The 19,320-nt window shown below is 43.5% G+C and overlaps 1 protein-coding gene across 2 annotated transcripts in view; it reads left to right on the forward strand.

Moving 5' to 3' along the window:
• The window catches only part of POU2F3 (POU class 2 homeobox 3), a 208,487-nt gene that overhangs the window by 10,548 nt on the left and 178,619 nt on the right, over nucleotides 1-19,320 (forward strand). Inside the window, exon 2 of one of the 2 annotated variants that reach the window (XM_073602564.1) lies at nucleotides 11,767-11,858. The exons of the other annotated variant lie outside the window; for it this stretch is intronic. The gene's annotated coding sequence lies outside the window, so the exon portion shown is untranslated. The remainder of the gene's footprint in view (nucleotides 1-11,766; nucleotides 11,859-19,320) is intronic. 2 annotated transcript variants of the gene reach the window in all.

Raw genomic sequence — 19,320 nt, forward strand, 5'->3', positions numbered from 1 at the left:
CCCTTCGGGGGGCTTTGGTGAGATATCAGGGGTCTAAATAGACCTCTGATGTTCCACCTTTAAAGTGGTAGTAAACCCTCCTATCGTTTTCAGCCAGCAAAGCTGCCATCTTGGCCTCTGTTTAATCTTCAACTGCCATGATGCTGCACATGTCAACATGTTGTGACACCAGCCATTGGGTGGTTTGACAGTTTGGTTGACTGCATAAGCAAATGTGACCGTAAGCAATCCCAGCATGCCACGAACGTAACTTTTCTGAAAACGTTAAATCAATGGGTTTACTTCTGCTTTAAGACAGAGAAAGGAGATTGAGAACACAGACCTCAATATCCATCTCAGCAGCTTCAGTAGAGCAGAATGAATGGACAGGAATAGCTTTGTAGTGAGCTTTCCCTCCATTCACAAACTAAAACCATTAGTAAACACAGTTCACTATGTCTCAGTTATCAACTGACAGAGTCAGCGATCGGTACTGACAGTACGGTATCACTGACTCTCCATTCAGAAAAGGAAGGGGCTGGTAAATTAGACATTTAGCTGCCCCTTCCCTGACAGATCCCCCACAGCAGCTGGGGGGAGAGGGGAGGTGGAAACCCGGCAGAGCTGCGGGGGACAAGGGCAGGCAAGAAAAAGCAGGGGGGGGTGTAAGGCAATCAGGGGGCAGCAGAAAAAAGATAGATAGAAGGAGCAGCGGGGGCAGTTGCATGTAGAGGAACCAATCCCCTCCATTTTCAACCTGCAGCTGCTTAATTATCTGCTTCTCCTCCCCTCCCTTCCACAGGCATTCTACCGCTCCTCCTAACCAGGCACTAGAGGGGGCTGCATGGGCCCCCTGCATCATGGGGCAGGGTCAAAATTTACCCCTTTGACCCCTGCAGGTACGCCCTTGACTTACAGTACCCACGCATACCTGTTTCTGAATGTTCAGCTTAATTGAAATTTAAACTAAAGATGTTAGCAGTGAACAAGATCCTTCATGCTGATATAAAACTACAAGAGAGGCATAAGAGATAAATATCTGTAATCCTAGGCATAATCTGATATTTGACCACATTGCATTTTGTAGACACAATCTGTGAGATTTATAAAGAGTGCCACAGATATTCATTAGAAATTGTAGTAGTGGGACAAATGCCACCACTTTTGATAAATCTATGTACCTGTTGGTAAGCTATTGAATTGCGATACAATTTATTCAAACATGGAAGGGATCTTTTTTATTCCCACTTATCTTATTACTGACTTGGTGGTATTGCTTTATGAATTTGTCACAATAGTAAAAGAGATTGTGTGGCACATATTGGTACTTAAATGAAAATGTTTCACAGGTTTCATAAATTTGGCTCAAAGCTTCTGACTACAACTACACCGCTAGAAATGTATCGCAAATGCCTTACTAAATCTACACCAGTGAGACTCCCCATCACCTTTTTATCATTGTCAGGTTATTTCTATAATTTGCTGTCAAAAACTTAAAGTGGTTGTAAACCTCAGTCATGGAATTTGAGCAAACCACATACAATATATCTGTAGTGTTCACTTATCTCTCTCCAAAGCTCTTAGTGTCGTTTTTGTCTGGTGCTTTGTTCCTCTGTTATCAGCATGTAGACCATCAGCAAAGCAGAACTAAAGCCAAGATTTTTTTTTTCTATATTGGATAGAGTAAGGGAGGGTTATACCCCTGTAATTTTTTTTTGTCATCTGTGTCCCATTATGGAGATTTCTTTTCAATTCATGGACAAAACAGGAAGTGAGAGGAAATCCCTCCAAAACAAGGGAAATCTCTGGTTATCACCAGGGTCACCAGAACTAGTGTACCCATTGGAAGATTTCCCATTTATTCCTGTTCTGGAGATAACACAAAATTTGGGTTGTCTTCTTGTACTTTCACTTTCAGTGATAATGGTAAACAGGACAATGAGAGAGAGAAAATTTCCCTAACAGGGAGATTCCTTCTCCACACTATCCAAAACTTAAAAAAAAAGTTTTGCTTTTAGTGATACTTTAAGCCAGCCATACGTGGATCGGAATTTGGTCAGCTCAGCAGTGAATGGTCGAATTTCAATCCAGGTATGGGCACTGTAGTTGTACAGAATCCGATAAGTTGGTTGCAGAGGGTTTTTTTACCATAATGTATAGAATGCATTAAAGCGGAGCTCCAGCCAAAAGGGGAAGTTATGCTTGTTCCCACCCTCCACTGCCACATGTGGCACTTTTTGGGGGGGGAGCGGTTACCTGGTTTTGACAGGTACCCGCTCCCACTTCCTGGTAAGATCTCCGCATGCTACATGTCTGGCCCCTCCTCCTCCCCCCCGCTGCCTTCTGGGACCTGTGTGATGACTGGATCATTCAGAAATCACAGCGTGATTTGCGCATAGGCAGTAGGAAACTTGCAATTCCGGCGCCTGCAGCTGAAGCCGATGGATAAATCAGCTTGGGATAACTAGCGGGATCCCTGGACAGGTAATTGTCCTTATATTAATAGTCAGTAGCTGCAATATTTGCAGTATTTTTTACAGGATGGAACTTCGCTTTAAGGTAACAAGAAACCTTCTGCCTGTAGAACCACTTTAAGTGCTCTTTATTAACACATTTTCAATAACGCTATAACCTTAAAGTAAATCTGTTGCATGATCTGTCTCAGTGCTCCCATTTAGCTTTGCATTGCTGTGCAACAGAATTGATAAATGTTTCCTTGTGTGTTTCATCTGGCCATAGACATAAGAAAATAGTAAGCAACGTTGGATCTTCTAATGGTGTCTTCTTGCACAGATTTAGTTGAGCTGTACAGGGAATTATGAAAACATAATATCAATTTAAAATTATAAACATTAGATTTATCAATTATGTTGCACACCAAAACAATGTTAAACCGGTCATGTGTCACATTTATTACAAGGTTACAGCACGAGTCATAAAGTCCTTTAAATTCCTGCCTCGGCTGCTCTAAAGTAGTGACAGTAAAGTGTAAAGTAAAGTAAATCTGAATCTAAAAAGTGACATATTCAAACCTGATCAAGTCTTAATTGTGCATCTTGGGAATATGTGTCTCATTTTCAGTATTAAATCTGTGTCAGAATTTTGCAAACTGTTGCACTTGGCTGCCCAGGAATAAAGACGCACAGCTCTGTAAATCTGTCACAGAGACTTTGCTGATCAAGGGGCAGCCTGATTTGTGACTAATTGTGTTGCTAATTTGTTTTGTTTTCATAAGTACATAAAGAAATTTTTTCTATTCTATTTTTTTGTAGTTCCGTTTTAAGTCTCCTAATGCACCGGACTTTAAAAAGGTGTTCCTTTTGGCCATAGCAGAGCAGTTTTAGGCCCCATTTCCACTTGCAATTAACTTTAATTCCGGTTGCAAGAATCTTCCAGCAGTGTAAATAGCTGCGGCTGCAGACAGGTTTTCTACAATGCGGATTTTTGCTTAGCAAGATAGTCTGCCTAGGTTGGGAAAGGGTTAACTGGGTTTGGGCTTCTTCCTTGGATTTTTGGGCCCTGCTTTTATTCCCTGTGCATATTTAAAGATATGGGATACTGAGACACATGGGACACTGAGAAGGGGCTGCTGAGCCATGTAGTCCCATGGAGATCGGAACACTGAAGCATCTGCCAAGTTGTTGGAGGACACCAATCATGGACCTATACCTTCTAAGGTACACCTGGGAAATCACAGCTAGTTGGTTAGGGATGGAATGGCATTTCAATTGTTTAGCAATTACTACGAGAAGAGTTTCAGTAAAAGCCTTTAAAAAATTTTAAACCTGATCTGGAGTTATTCAAGGGGTGCAGGGTAACATATAGCATATCAGAAGAACAGGGCCTGTAAACCACACAAGGGGGTATGTAGTAAGGCTGCTACGAAAGATTGACTCAGCAGGAGAGTTGGAACTGGAGAGTAGTTGCCACAGGTAAACAAGAACTGGTGAGATGTGTATAAACAGCCGGTCAATAAGCGCAGTACCTGGCGTGGGTGACAGGTCCTCCAGCAATGAGGGGGTCGGTGACCTGGCTCCCTCCCTAGTGGTCTGTTCCCCAAAGTAACCGGGACCAAACCCGCAGTACAGAGCTCCCATATATCTGGCCGCATAGTACAGAAGAGAGAGGAGTGAAGAAAGGCCCATCCTACATGCTTGGTGGGACCCCATTCTGTCACTGGTTAGAGTGGAGGCAGCGGTACCCTGGACTGGTGGAGAGGGAGTGGCTCAGCAGTGTCCCTCCTAAATGCAACATACACGAGTACAGTTTGCAGGGACACAGGGCAGTATACTTCACAGAGGTACTCTGTACATTCAACTACTGCACACAGTATATAGCTCATCTCTAAGCTGGGGTACAACTATAATGTTGACTATAACATGAACACAACCCCACAAATTTGCAAGGCTCGGTTGGAGTCTGTGCTAAATAAACATAATGATTGTTGCCTCACAAGGTCAAACTGGCTAAAAAGACATCATTCATTTTATTCTTTAAATGCTTTCAGACAGTTTTCTTAGGCCTTGTGTACACTGGGCAGTTGCCCAGCTCCTCTGAATGTTTTTTCTCCTGGCAGGAAAAAAGTAGTGTGAAAAACAACCCTAAAGCCGCGTTTAGCAAATGCGTTTAGGTGTGTCAGACATTTGGTCATTTATTAATTGTATTGTAACTGTACTGTGTGCCCCCATGTTGTAAAGCACTGTGCAAACTGTTGGCGCTATATAAATCCTGAATAATAATAATAATTAATTTCATTGGCCAGAATATTAATTTATTCTGGCCATTGAAACAAATGAATACTTAAGCGCTGAATTAGGCGCGTTTAGATCCATTTAAATGAGATAACGCATGTTCACCATACATTCCTATTCTAAATCTTTCTGCATTTAGATGTGTTTACATGGGTTTATGCATATTCAGCATTTTTTTCTGCCTCTAAACACCTGTAAACACGTGTGTGCAAGGACACATGGGCTAATGTGGAGGGGCCTTTAGAAAAAATGCCCTTAAAGTGTTATTAAACCCACAACAGTAAAATCAGTCTATATATGCAGAAAGGAATGCTTGTTATACTTACTGTTGAACCTTATGGGTAATCCTCTGCATTGTATAAAAAAGCTGTTTGATCCTGTCTTCTCTGATCCTTCCCTCCTTCCACTGTCCCCAATCCATCTCCTGATAGAACAGAGTCTTAGGGGCACTCTGCACATGCTCAGTTTGGTATGTACTGCTAGAGAGTTTTTTTTTTCTTGGGAGGGTGCATGTGATCAGCACAGGGCCAATCAGCACTGTCCAGACAGAGGGTCAGGGGTCCTTCAGCCTCATAGGACAATCAGGGTAGAATGAAAACTCCTCCTACAAGATTTAACCAGACACTGATAGAAGTCACAAGACTGCTATATATGTACTGCTGAAGAGAAAAGTTATTTAGCAGTTTATATTTACTAAAATAATTGCATTTCCATGTTCTGTATACTTTGGGAGACCAGATATAGTGAATGCAGGGTCTTAGGTTTAGTAACACTTTAACCACTTGCTGACCGGGCCATAGCCGAAAGACAGCTACAGTGCAGTCTGGTTTTTCTGGGTGGACATCCATGGACGTCCTTCCAGAATGTGGCTCCCGCGCGACCCCTGGGGCACGCACCCGGGAACATCCGTGACGCATCACGGATCACGGTAAATAGCCGCTGATCGTGCCCGTTTACCACGTGATCGTTCCGTCAAATGACGGAGCAATCACTTGTAAACAAACTGGCGTCGCGTCATGAAGCCGGTTCCTCTCTCCCCTCTCTGTACCGATCAGCACAGTGCGAGGGGAGAGGAGGAGAGATTGCAGCAGTGCTGTGGACTGGATGTGTAAATACTCTGCCAATACTCGCCAACACTCTGCCAACACTCTGCCAATACTCGCCAATACTCTGCCAATATTCTGCCAATACTCTGTAATAAAATTTCACCAAATTTTCAGTCTCTTTTGATTTATAACGCAAAAAATAAAGAACCCAGCGGTGATTAAATACCACCAAAAGAAAGCTCTATTTGTGGGGAAAAAAAGGACAAAAATTTCATATAGGTACAGCGTTGCAGGACTGAGTAATTGTCATTCAAAATGTGATAGCACTGAAAGCTGAAAATTGGTCTAGTTAGGAAGGGGGTTTAAGTGCCCAGTGGGCAAGTGGTTAAGGGTACTTTCACACTGGGGCGGGTGGGCGTCAGCGGTAAAGTGATGCTATTTTTAGCGACACTTTACCGTTGTTTTTTGCGGTGCATTTTTGGCCGCTAGTTGAACGCTCTTAACCACCGAAAAAGGGTTAAAAGCGGCGCCTTGCCAGCGCTGCCCATTGATTTCAATGGGCAGGGGTACTGTAGGAGTGGTGTATACACCGCTCCTACACCTCCTTAAAGATGCTGTTTGCAGGACTTTTTTAGCACTTGGGCTTTAACACTGGAGTGAGAGGAGAGGCGTTTTACAGGCACTATTTTTAGCGCTATAGCGCCTGTAAAGCGCCTCAGTGTGAAAGGGGTCACGCTGGGCATAAAAATTGCTGCTTATACAGGCATTTTGCATTTTTTTTCTTCAGCCTGTAGAAGCAGCTCTATGTTAGCCTTTGTGTCTATGCACATTAGAGAGTTTACAGGCATATTGTCAGAGGAACCTTTAGAAGCAGAAAAAAAATATCTCAGAATTGTGTTTTTGAGAGGAGCATTTAGGAAGAAAATAATGCTTAGAAACATGCATAAGGAGGCCTAAAAGTGACATTTGGGAGTGTTTGGCATTTTCAACTGTACCTGTACATTATAGTAAAAAATGAGCAGAGGGGAATTTTCTTGACAAAATGCTTGTAAAGGCAAATGCCGATTAAAACGTTTATAAACTCTTGTGCAATATGAGCCACTGTGAGCATTTTGAATGTTGCTTTTTCTGCCAGAGGTTCTAGCGTTTTTTTTCTGCCTCTAGTGTGCATGGACCCTAAAAGTGGTGCTTTTTGAAGCCCAATTCACCTTAGATTACACAGAAAAAACTTGGATTGCTAGCAAAATTCATTCCAGGAAACATGTTTGTAATCCAAAGCACTCATATATCAAAGCAAATTTCCCCATAAGAAATAATGGGAACTTAGCTGATTTATTCATAAATCCTTTAGTATATAGTCCATATAAAAAGATTATAGCAGTGTTGTGTAGCAAAAAAATGTCCATCCACAAATGGCAGCCTCCACAAAGGGAATTAAGCCTCGTACACACGATCGGATTTTCTGCAGACAAAGCACCAGACTTTTGTCTGAAGGGCGTGTGCCATGAACTTGTCTTGCATACAAACCGTACACAATTGTCGGCCAACAAACACGAACGTAGTGACGTACTACGTGGAATTTCAGCTGTTGAGCGCCACCCTTTGGACACCTTGTGCTAATGTCATGTTTGGTGAGCATTGATTCCGAGCATACGTGCTTGTACTTTGGACTTTTGTGTGACGGACTTGTGTACACACAATATGAAAATCTGACAACAGACCATTGTCTGCCAAAAATTTACTAGCCTGCCATCCAACATTTGTTGTCGGAAAGTTGTCTGATGGAGCGTACTAACGGTCGCATTTTAGGCAAACAGTCTGTCATCACACAATTCCCGGGTGAAAATCTGATCATCTATACGAGGCTAAAGAAGCAAAATCCAGCAGGAACTACGGAGTATAAAAGAGAAGAGAGGCGTCTCTAAGTGTAGCAATATGGTTAATATTTAATAATATTTAATGAAGGTACAATATTTAGCAAGTCATATGGTTGATGATTAAAACAGGCATATCTAAGTATGCAAGCACCTGGGGTAAAGCTGTAAATGTAGACCAGAAGTAGGCAACGTTAATGAGGTGGAGATCTACCTGAACAACGTGGGAGAAGTCAAAGATCACCGGGCACAGTGTGGCCTCCTCACACCTGATTTAACTACTTAAGGACCGGAAGGATTTGCCCCTTTAATGACCAGGCCATTTTTTGTGATTTAGCACTGCGTCGCTTTAACTGACAATTGCGCAGTCGTGCGACGCTGTAACCAAACAAAATTGCAGTACTTTTTTTCCCACAAATAGAGCTTTCTTTTGGTGGTATTTGATCACCTCTGCGGTTTTTATTTTTTGCACTATAAACAAAAAAAAGTGACAATTATGAAAAAAAAACAATATTTTTTACTTTTTGCTATAATAAAGATCCCTCCCAAAAAATGTAAAAAAAACTAATTTCTTCATCAGTTTAGGCCGATTTATATTCTTCTATATATTTTTGTTAAAAAAAAATTGCACTAGGCGTATATTGATTGGTTTGCACAAAAGTTTATCACATCTACAAACTATGGGATAGATTTAGGGACTTTTATTTCTTTTATTGTTTTTACTAGTAATAGCGGCGATCTGGGATTTTTAGCGGGGCTGCGACATTGCGGCAGACAAATCTGACCCCGAATTACACTTTTTGGGGACCAGTGACATTATTACATTGATCAGTGCTATAAAAATGCATTGATCAATGTAAAAATGACACTGGTAGGGAAGTGGTTAACACTAGGGAGCGATCAAGGGGTTAACTGTGTTCCCTAGGTGTGTTCTAGTGCCGCGTACACACGATCGCACATTCCGACAACAAAATCCATGTTTTTTTTGCCGACGGATGTTGGCTCAAACTTGTCTTGCATACACACGGTCACACAAATCTTGTTGGAAATTCCAATCGCCAAGAATGTGGTGACGTACAACACGTATGTCGAGCTGAGAAAAAGGAAGTTCAATAGCCAGCGTGGCTCTTGTGCTTGATTCCGAGCATGCGTGGAACTTTGTACGTCGGAATTGTGTACACATGATCGGAATTTACGACAACGGATTTTGTTGTCGGAAAATTTGAGATCCAGATCTGAAATTTTGTTTGTCGGAAATTCCGATGGAAAATGTCCAATGGAGCCTACACACAGTCAGACACGGCCAACAATGAGCTCCCATCGAACATTTCCCGTCGGAAAATCCGACCGTGTGTACGTGGCATAACTGTAGGGGGGATGGGCTGCCTGGGACATGACAGAGATCACTGTTCCCGATGACTGGGAACTGCAGATCTCTGTCATGTTATCTGTCAGAATGGGGATCTGATATAATAGAAGTCTATGGCTAAGCAAAACAAACCCGCAGGGAAGCTGCAGGTACACTGCACTGCACCCATGATGTGGGTAAGCCGCAGCACATCAGTGTAAAGGAAGCACTATACGATTATACCCAGTGTATTGCTTCACACTAACCTGAAAAATCCTTCTTTCCTGCTGCTGGCATCACTCTGGAGACCACTAGCCAGGATAAGAGGTGGAGTGCAGTTGGTATCCCTCCGCATGGGACAGGAGCCAGCACTACAGAGGAGTTATCGGAATATGCAGCATTTGCTCCCTACTACAACTCCAACTTTACAAGCAGTCCCTCTGCATTGCACTCTGTCTGATGCTCTGGAATGGCGGGTCAGCAAGCCCAGACTGCGATCTACCAGTGACCTGTCTGCGATCTACTGGTAGATCCCGATCTACAGGTTGCTGATCCCGACGTAGACCGCCCTCCGCACCACCGGCTCTCACCGCTGTCAGTCTGCAATTGTGACCGGGAAGACTACCCTGTAGTAGAGCAATTTGAAAGCGAGGCTTGAAGCGCTCGTGGAGCGCAGTGTAAAAGGGATGATGTTGATGGCGGTGCGGAGGATGATCTATGTGGACAGCTTTACCCCGGATGCCTGCATACTTAGATGTGCCTCTTTTAATCATCAACCATGTGAATTGCTAAATATTGTACCTTCATTAAATGTAACCATATTGCTACACTTAGAGGCGCTTCTGTTCTGTTTTATACGCAGTTGTGACATGACGCTACTTGTATATCAAGATATCCCTTGTATATCAAGCCAAAATTTATAAAAATTGCTTGTCTTGCAAAACACTCTCAGACCAAGTTACTCTCAATCAAAGGTTTTACTATATAGATTTGCTCTTTAGCTACATTAATCCTAGCCATAGAGAATAGATGAGTATGTCTGTTAGATATACTGTATGTCATCTGTATATGTACATATTGCACATTTACTGTGGTGTATTAGCATGTAAACTGTAGATGCCTTGTGTGACATCCAGGTGTGACATCCATTCACCGTCCAGCTTTTAGACAAACATATAATTCTGTTTGACAAAGAAAGGTATGTCTGAAGATCTTGGCTCCACTCCAGGTCTCACTGTAATATCTCTGCATATGCTGTGCAGTTTAAACGGCAATGACAGATGTAAAGGTAACAAAAACAGTTCAAAATCATATTCAAGGATAAAGAAGACCAAACATTTCATGGGAATATGTATTTACTTTTAGCATCATCTGATAGAGCTGACAAAATAAGGAATGTATTTATTTAATAAACTGAGCCAAAAGTAGAAATGCTGTCCATAGAAAACACTTAACGTTCAATATTCTTCCTCTAGGAGGATGCTTCATGGTATCTAGTTGCTATGGGCAATGGTCCTACTTTAGCTGCAGTGAGACAGTCTTGAATAGGGCATGTTCAGTGCAGTATCTGTTGAGGTACATTGAAGGGGCCAGGGCCCTACATAAGACACTGAGGAACCTGTTTAGAGGTTAGTAGTATATGACTTACCACTGACCTCTGGATTACTTACTACTGACCTCTGAACTCTGCGTCATTTACTACTGACTCCTGACTTCTGCGTCATTTACTACTGACATTGAATTCCTTACTGACCTCTAAATTCTGCGCCATTTATTACTGACCCTGAACTTTGAGTCACTTTCTACTGACCTCTGAACTCTGCATCACTTATTACTGAACCCTGAGTCACTTACTACTGACCTCTGAACCATGCATCACTTACTGATCACTGAACTCTGTGTCACTTACTACTGACCCCTGATCCATAACTGACCTCTGAACTCTGAATCACGTTCTACTGACACCAGAACTCTGCATCTCTTACTGCTGAGCCCTGAATCATTACTGAACTCTCAACTCTATGTCATTTTCTACTGACCTCTGACCTCTGTGTCATCTACTACTGACCCCTGAACTCTTCATCACTTTCTACTGACACCTGAACTCTGAATCACCTACTACTGACCTCTGCATCACTTACTACTGACCCCTGATATCTGCATCAGTTACCACTGACCTTTGAGCTCTGCGTCACTACTGACCCCAGAACGCTTCATCTCTTACCACTGACCCCTGAGTCGTTACTAAACTCTGAACTCTATGTCACTTTCTACTGACCCTTGCCCTTTGTGTCACTTACTAGTGACCCCTGAACTCTGCATCCCTTACTAATGACTTCTTACCTCTGAGTCACAACTAACCCCTGAAGTCTACACCACTCCCTACTGACCTCCGAACTCTGCATCGCTTACTACTGACCCCTGACGTCTACATCCCTTTCTACTGACCTCTAAATTACTACTGACCTCTGAACTCTACATAACTTACTATTGTCTTTCAATATTAAGTTGCGCTAAACCTTCATGTAAAGTGAATCCGTGCAATAAACATTGATAGTGCTAAACTTTTATATAAAGTGACTCTGTGCAGATAAAAAAATTGATTAGTTATCACACTGTGTCATATTATGAGTAGCCCACTGTATTAAAGATCATTTTCAGATGTGAGATTGACACACGATACACCCAAGAGTCGTGGTTAGAAAAGATGTAACCTCCACCTCTACATACACTGCCGCTCACTGACTCCAAATGCTCTCCTATTACAGGAGATCACACGCGCTTTGGCTTAATACCCAGCCCGGGCCTTTAAGAAGTAAAGCGATAATTACAGCGTCTTCCCGGGTATTATCCTTCAAAGGTACGTATTGCCAGTTGGTCCCCATAAAGAAATAAATGCTTCCATAGTATTATATATTTTAGTGATTTTATTAGGTAAAAAAGTATTGCACTTACAATTTAGATGAACAAAAAATGCAGTATGAACTCCAAGCCGGCCGGCTCGTGATTGCAGCTCGTCACTCCGGGACCTGCGTGAACGTGAGCACGTCGCTCCTCCCTACGCGTTTCGTCACACCTGACTTTGTCCAGGGGCACGGCTAACTCACTATTGACGTCTAAAATCTGCATCACTTATTACTGACCCCTGAATATGTGCTACCTACTCCTGATCCCTTAACTCTGTGTTACTACTGACCTCTGAATGCTATTTTATTTGCCACTGACATCAAAACTCTGAGTCACTTACTGCTGGCTCCTGAATTTTTATTACTGACCTCTAAACTGTGCATCACTTACTACTAACCCCTGAACTCTGCATCAGTTACCACTGACCTCTGTGTCACTACTTACCCCAGAACTCTGCATCACTTACCACTAACCTCTGAACTCTGTGTCACTACTGATCCCTAAACTCTGCGTCACTTACTACTAGCCCCTGAACTCTGTCACTTACTGCTGACCCCTGAACTCTGCATCACTTACTCCTGAATTCTGAGTCACATACTCCTGACCCCTGAACTCTGCGTCCCTTACTCCTGAACTTTGCATTACTTACTACTGCCCTCTAAACTCTGTGTCATTTACCACTGATCTCTGAACTCTGTGTCACTTACTACTGACCCATGCATCACTACTGACTTCTGAGTTACTGCTGAGTTCAGGGGTTAAAAGAAAGTAATGCGGAGTTCAGAGGCTGGTATAGACACAACCCCCCTCTGCACTGCTTACCACAGGTCTCCTGCTTCCTGGACTCATCCCAGTACTCAGGGTACTACAGCTCCAGCTCTTCTCCCTCTTACCCCTTCCTTCCTGGTCCAATAGGCAGGGCTAAATTACAGCTAATCATAGCCCTGCCTACTGGACCAGTAAAATAGAAGAAGTACTTGGTGGTGGCTGGACTAAGTTCTGGCCTGGCTGATTGGATTCAGCTTGTCAGAGCAGCATATGTTTTGGTCAGGACAGTACAGGGGTCAGGAGTAAGTAATGCAGAGTGCATGAGGCCATAAGTAAGTAATGCAGAGACCAGAGGTTAGGAGAAATTAATTCAGAGTGCAGGGCTTTAAAGAAATGAATGCAGAGAAGTGGGTCAGATGTAAGTAATGCAGAGCGCAAGTATCAATGCTAAATAATGTAGAAAGTAGGGGTCAGGAGTAAGTAGTGCAGACTGCAGGGGTCAGGAGTATGTAATGTAGAAACCAGGGTTCAGGAGTAAGTAATGCAGAGTGCTGGGCTCAGGGTTAAGTGTAGAACAGTGGTGATGATTAAGTAAGTTGGACTGAGTCCTGGTCCGGCTGGCTGAGGTCTGGCCTGACTGATTGGCTGTATTCTGGACTGAGTGGCTGCAGTGGCGTCACTGAGGGGGGGCAGAGGGGGCCATGACCCCCCCAACATTATCCTGTGCCCCCCCAATCAAATGAAACTGACACAGGGAGCATGGGCTTCCGCAACTCAGGGCCGATAATGGGCAGAAATAGGGATTATTTGACCACTTTCGGATGCAGGCGGAGTGATCTACCGCACTGCAGCTCCCGACAATTAAACTAAAGTCCCAACCTCTTCTATATCAATCCGCTGAGGCAGGGTAGGGCTTTAATTTAACTATCAGGAGCCACAGTGCTGTAGATCACTCTGCCTGCACCCTAAAGTACTAGTGACCTTTATGTCCCACACCGCGTTGCCCAGCTCAGTTCTCAAGAGAAAGGGATACCACCAGTCCCTGGCTCTTGGCTCAGGAGAATGCTGCAGAAGAAGCACCAAACCCAGTTCCCTGGCCCCAGGTAGGAGAAGTCGGCCGGATCGGGTGTGGAGGGAGACAGGGTTGCCATCTGTCTTGATTCACCCTGCGATGGCTCCCTGCAGCACTGATAGCTTACCTCTGTCCTCTCCTTCTGACTGCTGTGGGAGAAAGGGGGGATTGCTCTGCTTCAGTTTGTGAATGAATGGTAAGCAGCTCAGCACAGAGCACTTCCCATTCATTCAATGTGCAGTGCAGCTGAGGCTGCAGAGAAAGGGACTGGGGAATTTCTGTCCTCAGTACCCTTCTCTGTCTCAAAAGTGAGATATTAGGGGTCTGTTTAGAACCCAGATATTTCACCAAAAGCCCCCAAACAGTGCTACAGGTCCCAGCATGAACCTGTGAGATCTAAGGTGTTACATCTTTAGATCTCAGGGGTTCATGCTGGGACTTGTTGTCCTTCAATTTTGGGGGATGTGACCCCCCCAAAAGTGAAAGGGAGTCACATCCTTAGATCTGAGGAGTTAAGGTTGGAACATGCAGTCCATTTTTGGGGGATGTGACTACAGGTCCCAGCATGAGCCCCTCAGAGCTAAGGATGCGACATGCCCCTCTCCCCCAATGGAAGGGGTAGGAATCAGGTAGGTCAGTGTAGGAGTCAGGTGGGTCAGTGTATTGGTCAGTATAGGAATCAGGTAGGTTAGTGTAGTGGTCAGATAGGTCAGTGTAGTGGTCAGGTAGGTCTGTGTAGGAATCAGGTATGCTAATGTAGTGGTTAGGTAGGTCAGTGTAAGGGTCGGTGTAGGAATCATGTAGGTCAGTGTAGTGGAGAGGTAAATCAGTGTAGGAATCAGGTAGGTTAGTGCAGTGGTCAGGTAGGTTAGTGTAATGGTCAGTGTAGGAATCAGGTAGGTAAGTTAAGGGTCGGTGTAGTGGACAGGTAGGTCAGTGTAGTGGTCAGTATAAGAATCAGGTAGGTCAGTGTAGGGATCAGGGTGGACAGGTAGGTCAGTGTAGGAATCAGGTAGGTCAGTGTAGTGGAGAATAAAACAAAGGTGAATTTGTAACAAGACCTCTGGAGTGCATTCTATTCTTGAAATATACATATCAAACTGTGTTTTACAGTTGGTCCCCCTACTTTTGTCCCTGTCCCCCCATGTGCCCCCTCTAAATATAAAAGCTGTAGACGCCACTGGTGGGCAGTAGTAAGCCATCCACAGAGCAGATGTCAGTAGTATGTAATTCGGAGTTCTGGGGTCAGAAGTAAGTAATGCAGAGAGCAGAGGTCAGTAGTAATTAATTCAGAGTTCTGGGGTCAGGAGTAAATAATGCAGAGAGCAGGTGTCAGGAGTAAGCAAGTCAGAGTACAGGGGTCAGGATTGCTATATGTTGCCCATGGCAGTTGCAAGCTACCCAGTTCCTTATTTGTTTGCAAACAGAAGGAAGCTGGCTAGGGGATGTCATTTAGTGCAAATAGTATTTTTTTTTCTTTGTAAATGTCACTTTTGGGCCTCATGCTTACAGGCAGAAAAATTCCACTTTTACAGGCATGCAGCATATTTTTTATGTCTCTAAACACAGTTCTATGGTAGCCTATGTGGCCATGCACATCATACAGTATTTGGATCAGTATTTTAGGGGCAGCATTTAGAGGCATAAAAAATGCATGAGAGGTCTATAGAGGGAGCACCCCTGCTCCAAGCTCATAGCCTGTCTTCACATCAGTCTTTTCCCGAAGCTCACGTCACATCCGCCTTCCAAGTGCGCTCCAAGCTGGTCATCATTTGTTCTGGGATCCTGTACAGCATCTGTAGCCTTGTGGATACAGCAAGCGGCTGTGACTACATCCACGGTGGATCCTGCAGGGCAGGTTTATAGTGACGGTGTTCATATTTCTTGATAAGCAAGATGCCTTTTTAACCATGTGAGGTTTTTTTTTACCATTATTTAATAAATGTTTTCTTACCACAGCACTTAGATGACACTTTCTTTTACTAATAATATTCGAGATGTGGCTGAACCAGAGTTTTGTAAAGAGGTAGAATTATGGTCTTATCTCTTGAGTAAATACCCTTTTAAATACACGTTAACAGTCTGCTAGCTTTGCTTGCTGCAGCTTGTCATTGCACGCTATTGCTGGGCTTGTGATCTACAAGGACCCCCCGATCCTTTTCCATCCTAGGTGTCTCCAGAAGTTCTCCCCTAGTGAGTAACTTACATTCCGATTTTTAGCCCCAAATGCATTACTTTACATTTCTCGATATTAAACCTCATTTGCCATATAGTTGCCCACCCTATTATTTTATCAAAGCCTTTTTGTAAGGTTTCTATATCCTACTGCAAAGTTATTATCCTGCTTAGCTTCATATCGTCAGCAAACACTGAGACTGAGCTATTTATACCATTCATTTATTCTATTCTATCGTTTATGAACAAATTAAACAGAATTGGTCCCAGGAGAGAGCCTTGGGTACCCCACTTGCAACTCCAGACCATTCAAAAGATACGCTATTTATCTGCATCATCTGCTGATGCTCCTGTAACCAGTTTTTTAACCAGGTACATAAACTATCATTAAACAAAAAAGAGAATGAAAACCCCACTAAGGGACTTTATGGGCCTATAGATAGCCAAAACTCAGCGGTAACAATGATATTTAAAATCTCAATACCAATTTTTTTAAACAAGGTGTTTGAAATAGTTAGAGGCTGATATCATAGTGCAAAAACAAACAGTATATACGTGAACAGTGTTCTAGAATATTTGTTGCCATCAAAGCATGGTTCAAACAGAGGCACCCGACGCGTTTCAGGATCATATCCTTGATCATATGATCCTGAAACACATCAAGTGTTTCAGGATATATTTGTGGGTGCTTCTGAAGACATTGCTGTTTGATGATGAAATGCATTAAGCGGATGTTCCTGTGCGTCACTTGCAGTCCGTAGATGGAACGTACGCCTGGTCACGGGTAGCATCTTATTGGATGTAATAGCGGACCGATTTGTTTGATGCTTTATGGAATTTGTAGCACTTTTAACCTATTTTTAATATACCAAGAGGTTTTATACTCCGTTTTTATTGTTATTTTCACCATACTCCTTGCCTATTGAATAATTGAAGAAACATCAGGAACACACTGAGGAGAATAAATGATCCGTGCCAGGAGCCACCAGGAGGATCTGGACAGGTCCCCCAAAGACCTAAAAGCGATGATGACTTCCCTTACTGTATGGTAAGGGGGTCACTGACATCTGGTTAGTGCAGTGTGTATTATCAAGCACGAGGTGAATTATTCACTATACAGGGTGTTCTGGAAATCGGCGTCCCAGCTTTCACATTTTTAAGGACATTTGCACCTGTTCACTTTAAGGACTATTTGAATATTTTTATTTTATACCAAATTTTTGTAAATTTATTTTTGCATTCATCACATTTATATCATAACAGTTTGTTTGTTGTGACAATTCATGGTGGTATATTTCAAATAAGTTTGTGCACGTCATTGCAAGCGTTGTCTAGAGATAGTGTTTGGTTGGCTTTTGTTCTTCCTTACTGTGGTCCTCCAGCCTCCTTATTAGCTTTGTTGTACTTCTCTGGACTCTCTCCAGTTCAAAGGCATCCTTCCTAAAGGATTGGGGACCAGAACTGGATGGCATACTCAAGATATGGCCAAACCACAATTTTGAACAATGGTAAATACATTTTAAATTAAGAGCTTCTTTGATTTTAATTTGGTTCCGACTGTATGGTGGGGGTCAGAGCCCTTGTGGCATTGGGCAATACTGGGTTGAGGCCCTAGGGGTGTATAGAGCAGGCTTAAGCTTCAAAGGTTCCCCAGACCCACAGAAAACTAGTTGAGGATCTAGAGCCATAGCTGAAGCACTGATGAACAGGCACATCACTTTTTTGGTTCTCTGTGTCTGCCCAGGTTGTTACAAGAGAAAGAAATATGAAATTGTAGGTGGCAGAGGCGGCTGGGGGGCTACCGGTGGGGTGGCAATAGCACAACTGCCCCTACCTCCTCCCCACGGCTCGGCACAAACACCCCCGGTAAACTCCCCCACACCCGCTGTCTGCCGGTCAGTCCTTACCCTGGATGCGGGTGGTGAGAGGAGCGGTCGGAGCTGATGCGGCCATCTTCCAGCGCGGTTGCCCCTGTCCTCTCCTGGAGCGGCTTCTCCTCTCTGCTCCTCCCAGTGCTAGGTGTCCAATAGGATCGCCTGATGTTTTGGCTAATCAGGAAACGGTTTTCATATCTGCTTCCCGATTGGCCGGGAGGAGGATCAGTGTTGCAACAGCAAATATTCATTTGCTGTTGCAACACACCTGGATGGGATCGGAGCGCATCCTCTGCGACCCGAGCCCACCCTATTTTGAAGCCTATTTGAGCCTCTGGCTCTAATAAGGTGCTTAAAAAAAACCCTGGCCACTGTAATTCATGCGCCCGGTGCCCTGAAAGGGGCCAGACACATGAATAGGGGGCGGCCGTGGATAGATTCATGCTATGCATGAATCTATCCATTGCATATAGGGGGGTGGCATGGAGAGAGGGGGCGAGCCCAGGTGCCCCTAATGGACAGGCTGCCACAGGTAAGTGGGAATAAAATAGTTTAGTCTGCAGAACTGTAATTACAAAAAATCCATTAAGCTTTGAGAAAAGCAGGAAAAAGTATGATAAAATGACACGTACTAATACTGCCAATTACTGTTACTAAATCTAGATGATTGTTCATTTGTCTCATATCACACTGTCTTGTCATGGCAGCTTCTTGCTATGACAGGCTTTCATGTGAGACAAGAAGTGATCATCAGCTATACCAGTTTCAGTTGAATAGTGATACTTCTCGGTAAGTGATACAGCATTATTCCATCACATAGTGCTATTGATAGTGGTCCTTTAAAGTGAATCTATCACAGCACTGTAGACATAGGCATGCGCACAGGGTGTGTCAGGTGTGTCTGGGCACAGCCTAATCACCCCATGTGGCACAGATTCCCCATTTAGACCCCTGACATTTCACCAAGGCCCCCTAACGGGGCTTCTAAAAAAAATAGTAAAATAAAAATAATAAAACTGTAAAAAATAATAAATAAAATAATAAAAATAAAAACTACTGACTCCGTCCACTGCCCTACTGACACCGTCTATTGCCCTACTGACACCTTCCGTATATATACACATGCACACACATGCATATTTGTTTGAGATTTGGGGTGCACACCCTAATGCAATGGGCCTATGACTGTAGAGTAGACGGATTCATACAAAAAAATATTTTAGCTTTGTAAACTAGCACAAGCACATCAAGTTAACCATACTTCCCAAGTCCAGAAGCTGAGATTGAGGTACATTTAGGGGGATGGTGACCTGCTGTGCATGTACCCTGCCACAGCGAAATGTGGGTACATTTTGATGGAAGGGGACAATCTGGCACCTCCTGTGCACCCCAGGTAGAGTAGTAATACGGTGCACGCACCACATGACGGCAAACAGTGAATATGGCCAAACTGTTAACAGTGGGGCGTGAGCATTAAGGATAAGTTTCAGAGTAATATTCAGGGTGTAACATGTACCATGTTACCA

This window comes from Aquarana catesbeiana, linkage group LG10 (genome assembly GCF_042186555.1).
Source record: "Aquarana catesbeiana isolate 2022-GZ linkage group LG10, ASM4218655v1, whole genome shotgun sequence".
NCBI classification, from domain to species: Eukaryota; Metazoa; Chordata; class Amphibia; order Anura; family Ranidae; genus Aquarana; species Aquarana catesbeiana.